We start from the raw sequence: 14,670 nt of genomic DNA on the forward strand, positions 1-14,670 counted from the left end.
AATGAATACTATTAGGTATCTATCTGTGGGAGTCATTCATATTATTTCTTTTTTTTTAACATGAATTGCTTTTTAAATTATCATTTAGAAAATGTTTTACTTATTCCTTCTTTGATGCTCTTCCATGTTTATGTAGGTACAGGTTTCTGACCTAGATCAGAATACTTATTACAGATTTGAAATTGTAACCATGAGACAACCACTAATTAAACTTGTATTTAGGCCCAGGAGCAAGATGGCGGAGGAGTAGGAGACCTGGATTTCGTCTGGTCTCAGGAATTCAGCTGAATAGGGATCAAACCATTCTGAACACCTACGAACTCAACAAGAGATCGAAGAAGAGAGTAGCAACAACTCTCTGAGCAGAAAAGCGACCACTTTCTGGAAGGTAGGACGTGCGGAGAAGTGAATCTGAGGCGATATTCGGGAGGATAGACGGCGGGGGAGGGGGCCTCCGTCGGCCGCTTCTGGCAAGTGCTAGAGCCACGGAGCACAAAATCGGAACTTTTAGAAGTCGGCTCCGCTGAGGGACGTCGCTCCAGTGGCTAAGCGGGGGGTGGAACCCTCGCGGGACAGTGTGGTCTCAGGACCCTCGGGGTCACAGAAAAACCGGGGGAGCCTGAGTGCGCCAGAGCTCCCAGGTATGGGAGCGGGGAAGCCAGCTGCAGAGATGGAGCTGAGGCGCGGGCTCTCAGCTCGGGGTTGCCATAAACTGTGATCCGCGGCCCAGTCGGACCACTGCGCCTCCAGCAGGGACCCAACAAGCGGCAGAGCCGGGGAGACTCCCCTTCCTCCCCCGGGAGGAGCGGCGCGGGAGCGCACCGCAGGGATCTGCTGGGTTTGGAGACTCCACACGGGGTGGGGAGCCAGAGATAGAAACACTCGGTCACAGGCCGGGTGAGCGCGGAGTGCGGCCGGAGACCCGGGAGATGGGAGTGATTGACTGCTTTTCTCAGGGGGTGCACTGAGGAGCGGGTCCCCGAGTTCTCAGCTCCTCCGGGCTGAGATTGGGAGGCCACCATTTTCGCCCTGTTCCTCCAAAGCTGTACCGAGAGCTTGCAGGGAACAAAAGCTCCTGAGAGCAAACCCGAGCAGCTTGCTTAGCCTGGACCGACAAGGGCGGGGCAATTCTGCCTCCGGCAAAGACATTTGGGAACCATGGCAACAGGCCCCTCCCCCAGAAGATCAGCATGAACAGCCAGCAAGACAAGACCAAGTTTACCGATCAAGGAGAACGGGAGAACGCCAGCGCTAGGGGAATACGGCACATAGAATTCATGGCTTTTTTACCATGATTCATTAGTTTTTCAAAGTTAATTTTTTTAACTCTTTTTTGTTTTTTTTTTGAATTTTTCTTTTTCCCTTTTTCAACCAACATCTTATCAATTCCTTTTCTAAAAAACATTTTTTATTTTTCATTTTTAGAGTCATATTTTATCCCTTCATAGTAGTTACCCTTATTTTTGGCATATATATATAAGTTCTTCTCTCTTTAAAATTTTGATATACAGTTTCTTCTAACAGATCAAAATATACCCTAAATCACTAGTGTATGGCTTTGTTCTAGTCTCCTGCCTGATCACAGTCTCTCCCATTTTTTTCTTTTCTTTTTTCTTTTTTTTAAATCTTCTTCTTTCTTCTTTCAAACAACTTCTTATCAATTCCGTTTATAAAACCTTTTATAAGTTTCATCTTTACAGTCATCTTCCATCCCTTCATTGTATCAACCCTTATTTTGTACATATATAAGTCTTTCTTCCTTTAAAATTTTAGGAGGCACTTTCTTCTAACAGACCAAAATACACCCAAAATCTAGTGTGTGGCACTGATCTATGCACTAGCCTGATCATATTTGATTATATTCGTTTTTTTTTTGTTTTGTTCTGTTTTTGTTTGTTTTTTATCTTTTTCTATTTCTTTTTTTTCTCTTTTTTTTCTCTTTCTTTTTTCTTTCTTTCCCTTTCTTTTCCCCTGGTTTCAGGTCTTTTCTGATTTGTATAGAGTATATTTGCTGGGGACGTTGTTAACCTGTTAGCATTTTGTTCTCTCATTTATCTGTTCTCTTCTGGACAAAATGACAAGACGAAAAAAATCACCTCAGCAAAAAGAACAAGAGGTAGTACCGTCAGCCAGGGACCTACTCAATACTGACATTAGTACGATGTCAGACCTAGAGTTCAGAATCATGACTTTAAAGATACTAGCTGGGCTTGAAAAAAGTGTGGAAGTTATTCGAGAAACCCTTTCTGGAGAAATAAAAGAACTAAAATCCAACCAAGTCAAAATCAGGGAGGCTATTAATGAGGTGCAATCAAAAATGGGGGCACTAACTGCTAGGATAAATGAGGCAGAAGAGAGAATCAGCAATATAGAAGACCAAATGATGGAAAATAAAGAGGCTGAGAAAAAGAGAGATAAACAACTACAGGATCACGAGGGCAGAATTCGAGAGATAAGCAATAAGATAAGATGAAACAACATTAGAATAATTGGGATCCCAGAAGAAGAAGAAAGAGAGGGGCAGAAGGAATATTGGAGCAAATTATAGCAGAGAACTTCCCTAATGTGGGGAAGGAAACAGGCATCAAAATCCAGGAGGCACAGAGAACCCCTCTCAAAATCAATAAAAATAGGTCAACACCCCGACATCTAATAGTAAAACTTACAAGTCTCAGAGACAAAGAGAAAATCCTGAAAGCAGCTCGGGAGAAGAGATATGTAACCTACGATGGTAGAAACATTAGATTGGCAACAGACCTATCCACAGAGACCTGGCAGGCCAGAAAGGACGGGCATGATACCTTTAGAGCACTAAATGAGAAAAATATGCAGCCAAGAATACTATATCCAGCAAGGCTGTCATTGAAAATAGAAGGAGAGGTAAAAAGCTTCCAGGACAAACAAAAACTAAAGGAATTTGCAAACACAAAACCAGCCCTACAAGAAATATTGAAAGGGGTCCTCTAAGCAAAGTGAGAGCCTAAAAGCAGCATAGATCAGAAAGGAACACAGACAATATACAGTAACAGTCACCTTACAGGCAATACAATGGCACTAAATTCATTCCTTTCAATAGTTACCCTGAATGTAAATGGGCTAAATGCCCCAATCAAAAGACAAAGGCTATCAGATTGGATTAAAAAACAAGACCCATCAATATGCTGTCTGCAAGAGACTCATTTTAGACCCAAAGACACCCCCAGATTGAAAGTGAGGGGGTGGAAAACCGTTTACCATGCTAATGGACACCAAAAGAAAGCTGGGGTGGCAATGCTTATATCAGACAAATTAGATTTTAAAACAAAGACTGTAATAAGAGATGAAGAAGGACACTATATCTTACTTAAAGGGTCTATCCAACAAGAAGATCTAACAATTGTAAATATCTATGCCCCTAACATGGGAGCAGCCACTTTTATAAGGCAATTAATAACAAAAGCATAGAAACACATTGACAACAATACAATAATAGTGGGGGACTTTAACACCCCCTCACTGAAATGGACAGATCATCTAAGCAAAAGATCAACAGGAAATAAAGACTTTAAATGAAACACTGGACCAAATGGACTTCACAGACATATTCAGAACATTCCATCCCAAAGCAACGGAATACACATTCTTCTCTAGTGCCCATGGAACATTCTCCAGAATTGATCACATGCTAGGTCACAAATCAGGTCTCAACCAATACCAAAAGATTGGGATTATTCCTTGCATATTTTCAGACCACAGTGCTTTGAAACTAGAACTCAATCACAAGAGGAAAGTCGGAAAGAACTCAGATACATGGAAGCTAAAGGGCATCCTACTGAAGAATGAATGGGTCAACCAGGAAATTAAAGAAGAATTAAAAAAATTCATGGAAACCAAGGAAAATGAAAACACAACTGTTCAAAATCTTTGGGATACAACAAAGGCAGTCCTGAGAGGAGAGTATATAGCAATACAAGCCTTTCTCAAGAAACAAGAAAGGTCTCAGATACACAACCTAACCCTACACCTAAACGAGCTAGAGAAAGAACAACAAATAAAGCCTAAACCCAGCAGGAGAAGAGAAATAATAAAGATCAGAGCAGAAATCAATGAAATAGAAACCAAAAGAACAGTAGAACAGATCAACGAAACTAGGAGCTGGTTCTTTGAAAGAATTAACAAGATTGATAAACTGCTGGCCAGACTTAGCAAAAAGAAAAGAGAAATGACCCAAATCATCAAAATCATGAATGAAAGAGGGGAGATCACAACCAACACCAAAGAAATACAAACAATTATAAGAACATATTATGAGCAACTCTATGCCAGCAAATTAGATAACCTGGAAGAAATGGGTGCATTCCTAGAGATGTATCAACTACCAAAACTGAACCAGGAAGAAATAGAAAACCTGAACAGACCTATAACCACTAAGGAAATTGAAGCAGTCATCAAAAATCTCCCAACAAACAAAAGCCCAGGCCCAGATGGCTTCCCAGGGGAATTCTATCAAACATTTAAAGAAGAATTAATACCTATTCTCCTGAAACTGTTCCAAAAAATAGAAATGGAAAGAAAACTGCCAAACTCATTTTATGAGGCCACCATTACCTTGATCCCAAAACCAGACAAAGACCCCATCAAAAGGAGAATTACAGACCAATATCCTTGATGAACATGGATGCAAAAATTCTCACCAAAGTACTAGCCAATAGGATCCAACAGTACATTAAAAGGATTATTCACCATGATCAAGTGGGATTTATCCCTGGGCTGCAAGGTTGGTTCAACATCCGCAAATCAATCAACGTGATACAATACATTAACAAAAGAAAGAACAAGAGTCATATGATCCTCTCAATAGATGCAGAAAAAGCATTTGACAAAGTACAGCATCCTTTCTTGATCAAAACTCTTCAGAGTAGAGGGAGAGAGGGTACATACCTCAATATCATAAAAGCCATCTATGAAAAACCTACAGCGAATATCATTCTCAATGGGGAAAAGCTGAGAGCTTTTCCCCTAAGGTCAGGAATGCGGCAGGGATGTCCACTATCACCACTGCTATTCAACATAGTATTAGAAGTCTTAGCCACAGCAATCACACAACAAAAAGAAATCAAAGGCATCCAAATCGGCAAAGAAGAAGTCAAACTCTCACTCTTTGCAGATGATATGATACTGTATGTGGAAAACCCAAAAGACTCCACCCCAAAACTGCTAGAACTCATACAGGAATTCAGTCAAGTAGCAGGATATAAAATCAATGCACAGAAATCAGTGGCATTCCTATACACCAACAAGACAGAAGAGAGACAAATCAAGGAGTCGATCCCATTTACAATTGCACCCAAAACCATAAGATGCCTAGGAATAAATTTAACCGAGGAGGCAAAGGATCTGTACTCAGAAAACTATAAAATACTCATGAAAGAAATTGAAGACACAAAGAAATGGAAAAAAGTTCCATGCTCATGGATTGGAAGAACAAACATTGTGAAGATGTCAATGCTACCTAGAGCAATCTACACATTCAATGCAATCCCCATCAAAATACCATCCACTTTTTTCAAAGAAATGGAACAAATAATCCTAAAATTTGTATGGAATCAGAAGAGACCCCGAAAAGCCAGAGGAACGTTGAAAAAGCAAAGCAAAGCTGGCGGCATCACAATTCCAGACTTCCAGCTCTATTACAAGGAAGTCATCATCAAGACAGTATGGTACTGGCACAAAAATAGACACATAGATCAATGGAACAGAATAGAGAGCCCAGAAATGGACCCTCAACTCTATGGTCAACTCATCTTTGACAAAGCAGGAAAGAATGTCCAATGGAATAAAGACAGCCTCTTCAACAAATGGTGTTGGGAAAATTGGACAGCCACATGCAGAAGAATGAAACTGGACCATTTCCTTACACCACACACAAAAATAGACTCCAAATGGTTGAAAGACCTAAACGTGAGACAGGAGTCCATCAAAATCCTAAAGGAGAACACAGGTAGCAACCTCTTCGACCTCAGCCGCAGCAACTTCTCCCTAGAAACATCGCCAAAGGCAAGGGAAGCAAGGGCAAAAATGAACTATTGGGATTTCATCAAGATAAAAAAGCTTTTGCACAGCAAAAGAAACAGTCCACAAAACCAAAAGACAACCGACAGAATGGGAGAAGATATTTGCAAATGACGTATCAGATAAAGGGCTAGTATCCAAAATCTATAAAGAACTTATCAAACTCAACACCCAAAGAACAAACGATCCAATCAAGAAATGGGCAGAAGACATGAACAGACATTTTTCCAAAGAAGACATCCAAATGGCCAACAGACACATGAAAAAGTGCTCAACATCGCTCGGCATCAGGGAAATCCAAATCAAAACCTCAATGAGTTATCACCTCACACCAGTCAGAATGGCTAGAATTAACAAGTCAGGAAACGACAGATGTTGGCGGGGATGTGGAGAAAGGGGAACCCTCCTACACTGTTGTTGGGAATGCAAGCTGGTGCAATTACTCTGGAAAACAGTATGGAGGTTCCTCAAACAGTTGAAAATAGAGCTACCCATACGATCCAGCAATTGCACTACTGGGTATTTACTCCAAAGATACAAATGTAGGGATCCAAAGGGGTACATGCACCCCGATGTTTATAGCAGCAATGTCCACAATAGCCAAACAGTGGAAAGAGCCAAGATGTCCATCAACAGATGAATGGATAAAGAAGATGTGGTGTATATATACAATGGAATATTATGCAGCCATCAAAAGGAATGAGATCTTGCCATTTGCAACGACATGGATGGAACTGGAGGGTGTTATGCTGAGTGAAATAAGTCAATCAGAGAAAGACATGTATCATATGACCTTGCTGATATGAGGAATTTTTAACCTCGGGAATCAAACTGAGGGTTGCTGGAGTGGTGGGGGGTGGGAGGGATGGGGTGGCTGGGTGACAGACATTGGGTAGGGTATGTGCTATGGTGAGTGCTGTGAACTGTGCAAGGCTGTTGAATCACAGATCAGTACTTCTGAAATATATGCAATATATGTTAAGAAAAAAAAGAAGAAGATAGCAGGAGGGGAAGAATGAAGGGGAGTAAGTCAGAGGGGGAGACGAACCATGAGAGATGATGGCCTCTGAAAAACAAAATGAGGTTTCTAGAGGGGAGGGGGTGGGGGGATGGGTTAGCCTGGTGATGGGTATTAAAGAGGATACGTTCTGCGTGGAGCACTGGGTGTTATGCACAAACAATGAATCATGGAACACTACATCAAAAACTAATGATGTATGGTGATTAACATAACAATAAAAAATTAAAAAAAACCTTGTATTTAGCTATATCTTCCCTCGGTTTTGCACGTCTCTCTATGAGAAGAATTTTGCACAGTGGTTAATAGTGCATACTGTAAAGCCTGTTTTCTGGGATTCTTTTTGAATACGGATAATTTTGACTCCTTTTCTTTTCAATTTTGTGACTTGTATGAGTTCGCCTTTGGGTGTCCTAGTTTCCTCATCTGTGAAAATGGTAATAATAATAGGGGCTTTTGTGAAGATTAAAAGCATTGATGTCATTTAATTCACTTAAAACAGTGCCAGCCACTAAAGCCCTATACATCCTACAGAGTCTCAAGGAAAGGATGCTTTATGAGAACTCTTGTCTTGACTTTAAATATAGCTTTCAAAAGCATTAATTTCAAAACTGGGGTCATCTAGGCTTAGGGATATTTTAGCTAATAAAGATATTTCCATTTTTCTATGAGTGAGAAAAAAGCATATATACTCACAAAGGGATGCACTGATAAGGATATGATTTTCTTTTTTTCTGCAGTTGTTGTTATTGTTGTAATACAATTCCAGTTAAAAGCGTGTTGACTAGCTCTGACTGGTAAGGAACCAGCCAACACATATTAATAAAAAATATAATGACATTATTATGTACTCAATTTTCATCTGGCAGATGAAACATTTCAAAGTATAAAAGCGTAAGGGAAAAATAGCAGGAGTTCTTGATAGAAAAAAGTCAGGGGGAGCCACTGGGCTATCTTTTCATAAAAAAAAGTAGAAATTTTTGGAGGAGGTTTTAGGTTTGAACAACCTTATCCCGTAGGTTATATGCCTAATATGTGGTGGACCCATGAAGATTAGTCTGTTTTTAGTGTTTTTTTTTTTCCTGTAATGTTTTGTATTTGGCTTGGAATAAAAAAAAATATTCCACTAACACCTGAACAAAAAAATGTCTTTCAGCTTTTATTTCAAAAAGACATTCTATGCTTTTTGTAGTAATTAAATATAACCATAATCCATGGATCAGTGAAAAAGATCAATTTTTAGGTGTGCAGTAACTGTATGTTTACATATTAGCATTACTATGTATTTATATGGTATACTATCTGAGAGGTTCAAAGTGTTTTATGAATATTATACCCATTAATCCTATGTGACAAGTGTGACTATTCCCAGTATACAGATGAAGATGCAACACAGTGAAGCTGGTGTGCCAGCAAAAGAGTTTGTTGTGTGTTGTGAGAGAGAAATTTGTATCATATACAAGACTTTTCCATTGAGAATGCCTTGGAGACTGATTTTCTTTTTGGAAGAATGCAGAGCAGCCGTGTGGGTCAATGACAATTTTTGAAGTTCATGGAGCTAAGTTAGTCTTGCTTGAAAAGCTGAAGTAACATCCATGAATTTGTTACTTATGGGTTCTTACTATTCTGATTTAGCCACTAAGTAGACATCAGTGGATTTTTCAGTAATCTTGCTTTATTAAATGAGGGCATTTTTTTCTTAGAGATCTTGCTGCCTCAACTTCAAGTAATGGGCACAGGATCTCCCTTTGCTCTTTGGATGGGAATTGAGGAAATTGGTAGGATACAGCTCATTGTGCGACCTTTTCGTTTTAATCTATGTTTATTTAGCCTTTCACCTGACCTCTGATTTCCAGTTTGGTTTAGTTTCATTATTTTTTGGGTTTTGTAAATTTTGGCCTTTTATTGAATTTTTGATCTGTGGTCTCTTTCTTGACCTTCACTCTTACATATTTTAGATCTTTGTACTTCTGAAACAAATAATGCAATATATGTTAAGAAAAAAAAAAGAAGAAGAAGATAGCAGGAGGGGAAGAATGAAGGGGAGTAAGTCGGAGGGGGAGATGAACCATGAGAGACGATGGACTCTGAAAAACAAACTGAGGTTTCTAGAGGGGAGGGGGGTTGGGGGGATGGGTTAGCCTGGTGATGGGTGTTAAAGAGGGCACATTCTGCGTGGAGCACTGGGTGTTAGGCACAAACAATGAATCATGGAACACTACATCAAAAACTAATGATGTAATGTATGGTGATTAACATAACAATAAAAATTATTAAAAAAATAGATCTTTATAGATAAATAAGGGTAAGCAGATGGAACTCTCCCTCTAAGAAATCACTGGGTAAATAAAAGAAAGAAATGTCAGTTGCAGAGCAAAGAAGTTATCAAGGACAAAGTATGAAGTTCCTATTACTTTATAGACAGTCGGAATAGAACAACACTGTCAGTAATGTCCAAAGAGGTAAAAACTTGCAAGTAATCCTTTTCTATAGAATTAAAATTCTCCCGAGAACTCTGCTTAATATCAGTGTCTAGTGCTAATGACTATGAATAAATACCAAAATTATGAGAAGATCATTCTAGGTAAACTTTTCATTTAAAGTTGGTAAATCTGACCTTGTGTATTTTATTTATTACTTAGCTAAGATCCCCCAATAATTTTTTTCCAGAATTAACTAATTGAAGGCCATTAAGAAAAATAGATTCTATATCTTTTATTGTGGCTGAATATTGTTGAATTTTTTAAAAAATAATAAAAATAGCTCACAGATCCTCAGTATTACTTCAGAAGATCGCTGTACTATTTTCCAATCTCTTCTTGGAGTTTTGATCTGAACTTCCCATCTCTAGTGCTACACTGCTGCGTAGGTAGACCATGCCTGAGAATGGTTAAGAACTTTTTAATCAGTGATGTCCTTGCAGCCAGAGATCACGTTGTTTTTCACATCATCAACTCTTTATAAGTGTTACTTAATGTTAAATAAAAAGAGGACATGGAATCCACAGAGAGCTCTTTGGTTAAAGTTTCATCCTTGCAAAAAGGACATATTAATTATAACAATAATAATAGTTACCATCTATCGGATAACTATGTGCCAGGACTAGGCACCCTATTTCCATATAAGACCTAATTCAATCCTTTTAGTGACCTTGCAAGATAGTTGATATTATCATCTCTATTTTATCGATGGGGAAATTGGGAAAGAATATGTGACTTTCTGTAGGTCACACGGCTTGCAAGTAGTGTCAAAGTTCCATTCCTTCCTCTAGTCTATGCAATGGCCCTTATCTATTTAAGTGTAGTCCTAAGAAATAGTTCATTCATTATCAGTTTTTTAAAGTATTTATTGAGCACCTGCTATATGCCAGCACTGTGCTACATTTCTTTTTTAAAATAATTTTTTATTGTTATGTTAATCACCATACATTACATCATTAGTTTTTGATGTAGTGTTCCGTGATTCATTGTTTGTGCATAACACCCAGCGCTCCATGCAGAATGTGCCCTCTTTAATACCCAACACCAGGCTAACCCATCCCCCTACCCTCCTCCCCTCTAGAACCCTCAGTTTGTTTTTCAGAGTCCATCGTCTCTCATGGTTCGTCTCCCCCTCTGACTTATTCCCCTTCATTCTTCCCCTCCTGCTATCTTCTTCTTTTTCTTTTTTCTTAACATATGTTGCATTATTTGTTTCAGAAGTACAGATCTGTGATTCAACAGTCTTGCTACATTTCTGATGGTGGAATAGTAAGTAAGGCACTGTTAGAACCATTGAGAGTCAAGGATTCTAAGGGGGAAAAACTGACAAACAAGAAATTAGAATGCATCATGATAAGGGTTGATATGGAAATATATGCTTTGTGTTAGGGGCACAATCGGAATGATTTCAAAAAGAAGCATTATGCATTAAATTGCATAAAATATATACTCTGAGTATACGGTAAAAAGAATGAATAAAAAAATAAAATTTTACAGTGTGTTTTCACTTTTTTAACTGAGGTATTGATTGGGCATAGTGAGTTTAATGACTATAACATTATGGTTTGAAAAAAATCATATGAATAGCTGATGATCAGAATATTTCATTGCCTGCTAGTCTAACACTCAAAAAAACTGGTTTTGGTTGGGACGTGGTTATGGCATGATAATCCTAGCTACCAATCAATTAAATGCTAGATGTTCTCTTCTCCTTAATCTTCTGTCTCAGTTAATAAAAATCTCACCCTTGGTTCTATTCATTTCTTAATACCTTCTTTTTTCTAAACAAACTTATCTACATGCACACTGATATCTCCCAAATCTACGTTCGGCTTTTTACTTCTCCTGAAGTCCATGGACATACTTTTAATTGTTGATTGACCTGATATCTCCATCATATATTTTACTGACCAATGGAATTTACTTCTTTTCCCATAAATTCCTTTCTCTATAGTCATAAAAATAGTTGATGACACCATGAGTAGCCAAATCCCTATCCAGCAACCACTATTTCTTACACTACCATGTTGCATCTAATTCTCAGATGCTAGTGAGTAAGGGATGTGTTTTTATTTTATATTGCACAAAAAAGCCCTGCGGTGCCTGGGTGGCTCAGTTGTTAAGCGTCTGCTTTCGGCTCAGGTCATGATCCCAGCGTCCTGGGATCGAGCCCTGCATCATGCTCTCTGCTCGGTGGGAAGACTCCTTCTCCCTCTCCCACTCCCCCTGCTTGTGTTCCCTCTCTTGCTGTGTCTCTTTCTGTCAAATAAATAAATGAGATCTTAAAAACAAAAACAAAAACAAAAAATCCCTCAAAACACCCCCCTACAATTAGCAATAATGCAATGCTTTCTTCTTACTTAGAATATTTTTTATACTTAATTTTTTCAAACTGATGTAGGCATTGATTTTGTCAATTAATTTTGCACTTACATTAAAAATAAAATATGAGGAAAACAATTTGTTTAAGATACTTCTAAAACTATTTGATCTTCAAAGTACTTCTTGTTTGATCGGCTTCGGAATTGAGAATTGTTAATGTCTGTGTTTTAACACTCAGCTGGGTCATTGGTGTTGAGCTTTTAAGCCAACTTTGAAAAAAATAATAAAATTACTTTTTAGAGAAGTTTTGTGTTCACACCAAACAGAAGTGGAGAGTTCAGAGGGTTCCCAGGCCCCACCCATACAAAGGTCTCTCACTATTGATATTCCACACCACAGTGGTACATTTATTACCATCTGTGAACCTATATTGACACATCATTATTCTCCAAAATTCATAGTTAACATTAGGGTTTGGTATTGGTGTTGTACTTTCTATGGATATTGACAAATGTAGCTACCTAGTTTCATCATTATAGTATCATACAGAGTATTTTCACTGCCTTAAAAATCCTCTGTGCTCTACCTGTTACTCCTCTCTCCCTACTAACTTATGGCACTCACTGATCTTTTTACTGTCTCTGCTATTGTCTTTTGCAAAATGTCATACAGTTGGAATGGTACTTATGTAACCTTTTCAGATTGGATTCTTTCCGTTAATAACATGCATTTTAGTTTCATGTGTTCTCATGCCTTGATTGTTCCATTTCTTTTTAGCACAGAATAATATTCTCTTATCTGGATGTTTCACAGTTAATCTATCCATTTGTCTCCTGGAGGACACCTTGGTTGCTTTCACATTTTGACAATTATGAATATAGCTGCTATAAACATCTGTGTGCAGGTTTTTGTGTGAACATAAATTTTCAACTCATTCATTTCAACTCTTTTGGTAAATACCAAAGAGTGTGATTGGTGGATAGTATGGTAAGAGTATGTTTAGTTTTATAAGAAACAGTCAACTGTCTTACGAAGTGGCTGTATCATTTTGCATTTCTACAATGAATGAGAGTTCTTGTTGCTTCACATCCTTGCCAGGATTTGGTGTTCTAGTATTTTGGATTTTGGCTATTTTACTGCATGTGTAGTGGAATCTCGTTGTTTTAATTTGCAATTCCTTAATGACATTTGATGCTGAAAATATTTTCATGTGTTTATTTGCCATCTTTATATCTTCTTTGGTGATGTTAGATCTCTCTTCTTTTCCAATATATGCATTCAATACAATGAATTTCTCTTTATGAACGGCTTTGCTGAATCCTATAAATTTTGATAAGTTATATTTTCATTTAGTTCAGAGTATTTATTAATTTTTTGGAGATTTCTCCTTTGACCCACGTGGCATTTAGAAGTTTTCATTTTGATCTCTAAGTATTTAGGGATTTTCCAGCTATCTTTTTCTTATTGATTTCTAGTTTTATTCCATTGTAGTTGAGAGTGTACATTGTATGATTTGTCATTTTTTAAAGATTTTATTTATTTATTTGAGAGAGACACATAGAGATAGTGACAGAGATAGCAAGATAGAGCATGAGTGGGGAGGAGAGGGAGAAGCAGGCCCCTGCTGAGCAGGGAGCCCAACCTGCAGGGTTTGATCCCAGGGTCCTGGGATTATGACCTGAGCTGATGGCAGATGCATAACCGACTGAACCACCCAGGCGCCCCTGATTTCTATTTTTTTTAAAGACTTGTTAAGGTGCAGTTTATGGCCCAGAATGTAGTCTGTCTTGGGGAATGTCCCATGTGAGCTTCAGAAGAACATGTCGTGTGCTTGTGTTGATGAAGTAGTCTACTGATGTCAATTATATGCAGTAGATTTGTGGTGCTCTTGAGTTCTTGAGCCAGCTTTTCAGTTATGAACTGAGGCTCAGAAATGGTCCTAATGTACCTGATCTATTAACCTACCAAGCAACCATTTGATTCCTAGGGATTACATGAATACTTTGGTCTCTGAGATCTCATTTCAAGACTCTGACACCTATGCATCATAAGTTTTGGTGTTGATAATTTTTATCGTTGAGTATAATTAGGCAATGACAACTGTTTAAAAACTGCCCAGACTTGGAAATGCCAACAGAGTGGAGTATCCTTTCCAATGCAATGCTGAGACTTGTGTATAGACTATAGATTATCTGATTATACGGAGGTGCGCTAATGTGTTTTTCTTTCCGTTATTTAGGCTCTTATACAACTCTACTGAGGTAGATGTTTAGTAGTTAAAAAAGAATAAAAAGCAAGTGATTCTTAGCCATACAAATAAAAATGCATTTTGTCTGATAGAGATAAAATTTCTGCCCTGAGAAGGTGAGCCTACTCATTACATTTTTTTTAATTGCTTTATAAGACACAAACCAATTTTGCTTCTATTAGCAAATTTATTTCAGCATTCTAGATTGCTTACATATGTATGTTTTTTCTTCACATACTCCTCTGAGCTGGTTTTGTATCTTGCTTTGGTTTCTTCATCAATTAAAGAATTTAATAAATCTTAGACATGTATTTGTTTTAAACTTGCATGTGTCATGAAGATTACACCTTCATGTAATTAAGTCCTGATACCCACCTGTGCCTCAGTGATTATAAGCCACCATCCATTGTAAGGTTTCAGAAATTTTAAAAATGTAAATTTGTGCATCTTAAAATTGGTGAATATGATAATCATGAAGTCATATTAATTCTTCTTCCAAATATCTCTTGAATATATCTTCCTCATTTAGTTTCCATTACCTTTGGGTGAGT

Source organism: Eumetopias jubatus, unplaced genomic scaffold (assembly GCF_037043125.1).
Source record: "Eumetopias jubatus isolate StellerSeaLion01/CBP00866 unplaced genomic scaffold, mEumJub1_p1.0 scaffold_4, whole genome shotgun sequence".
Classification (NCBI taxonomy): domain Eukaryota; kingdom Metazoa; phylum Chordata; class Mammalia; order Carnivora; family Otariidae; genus Eumetopias; species Eumetopias jubatus.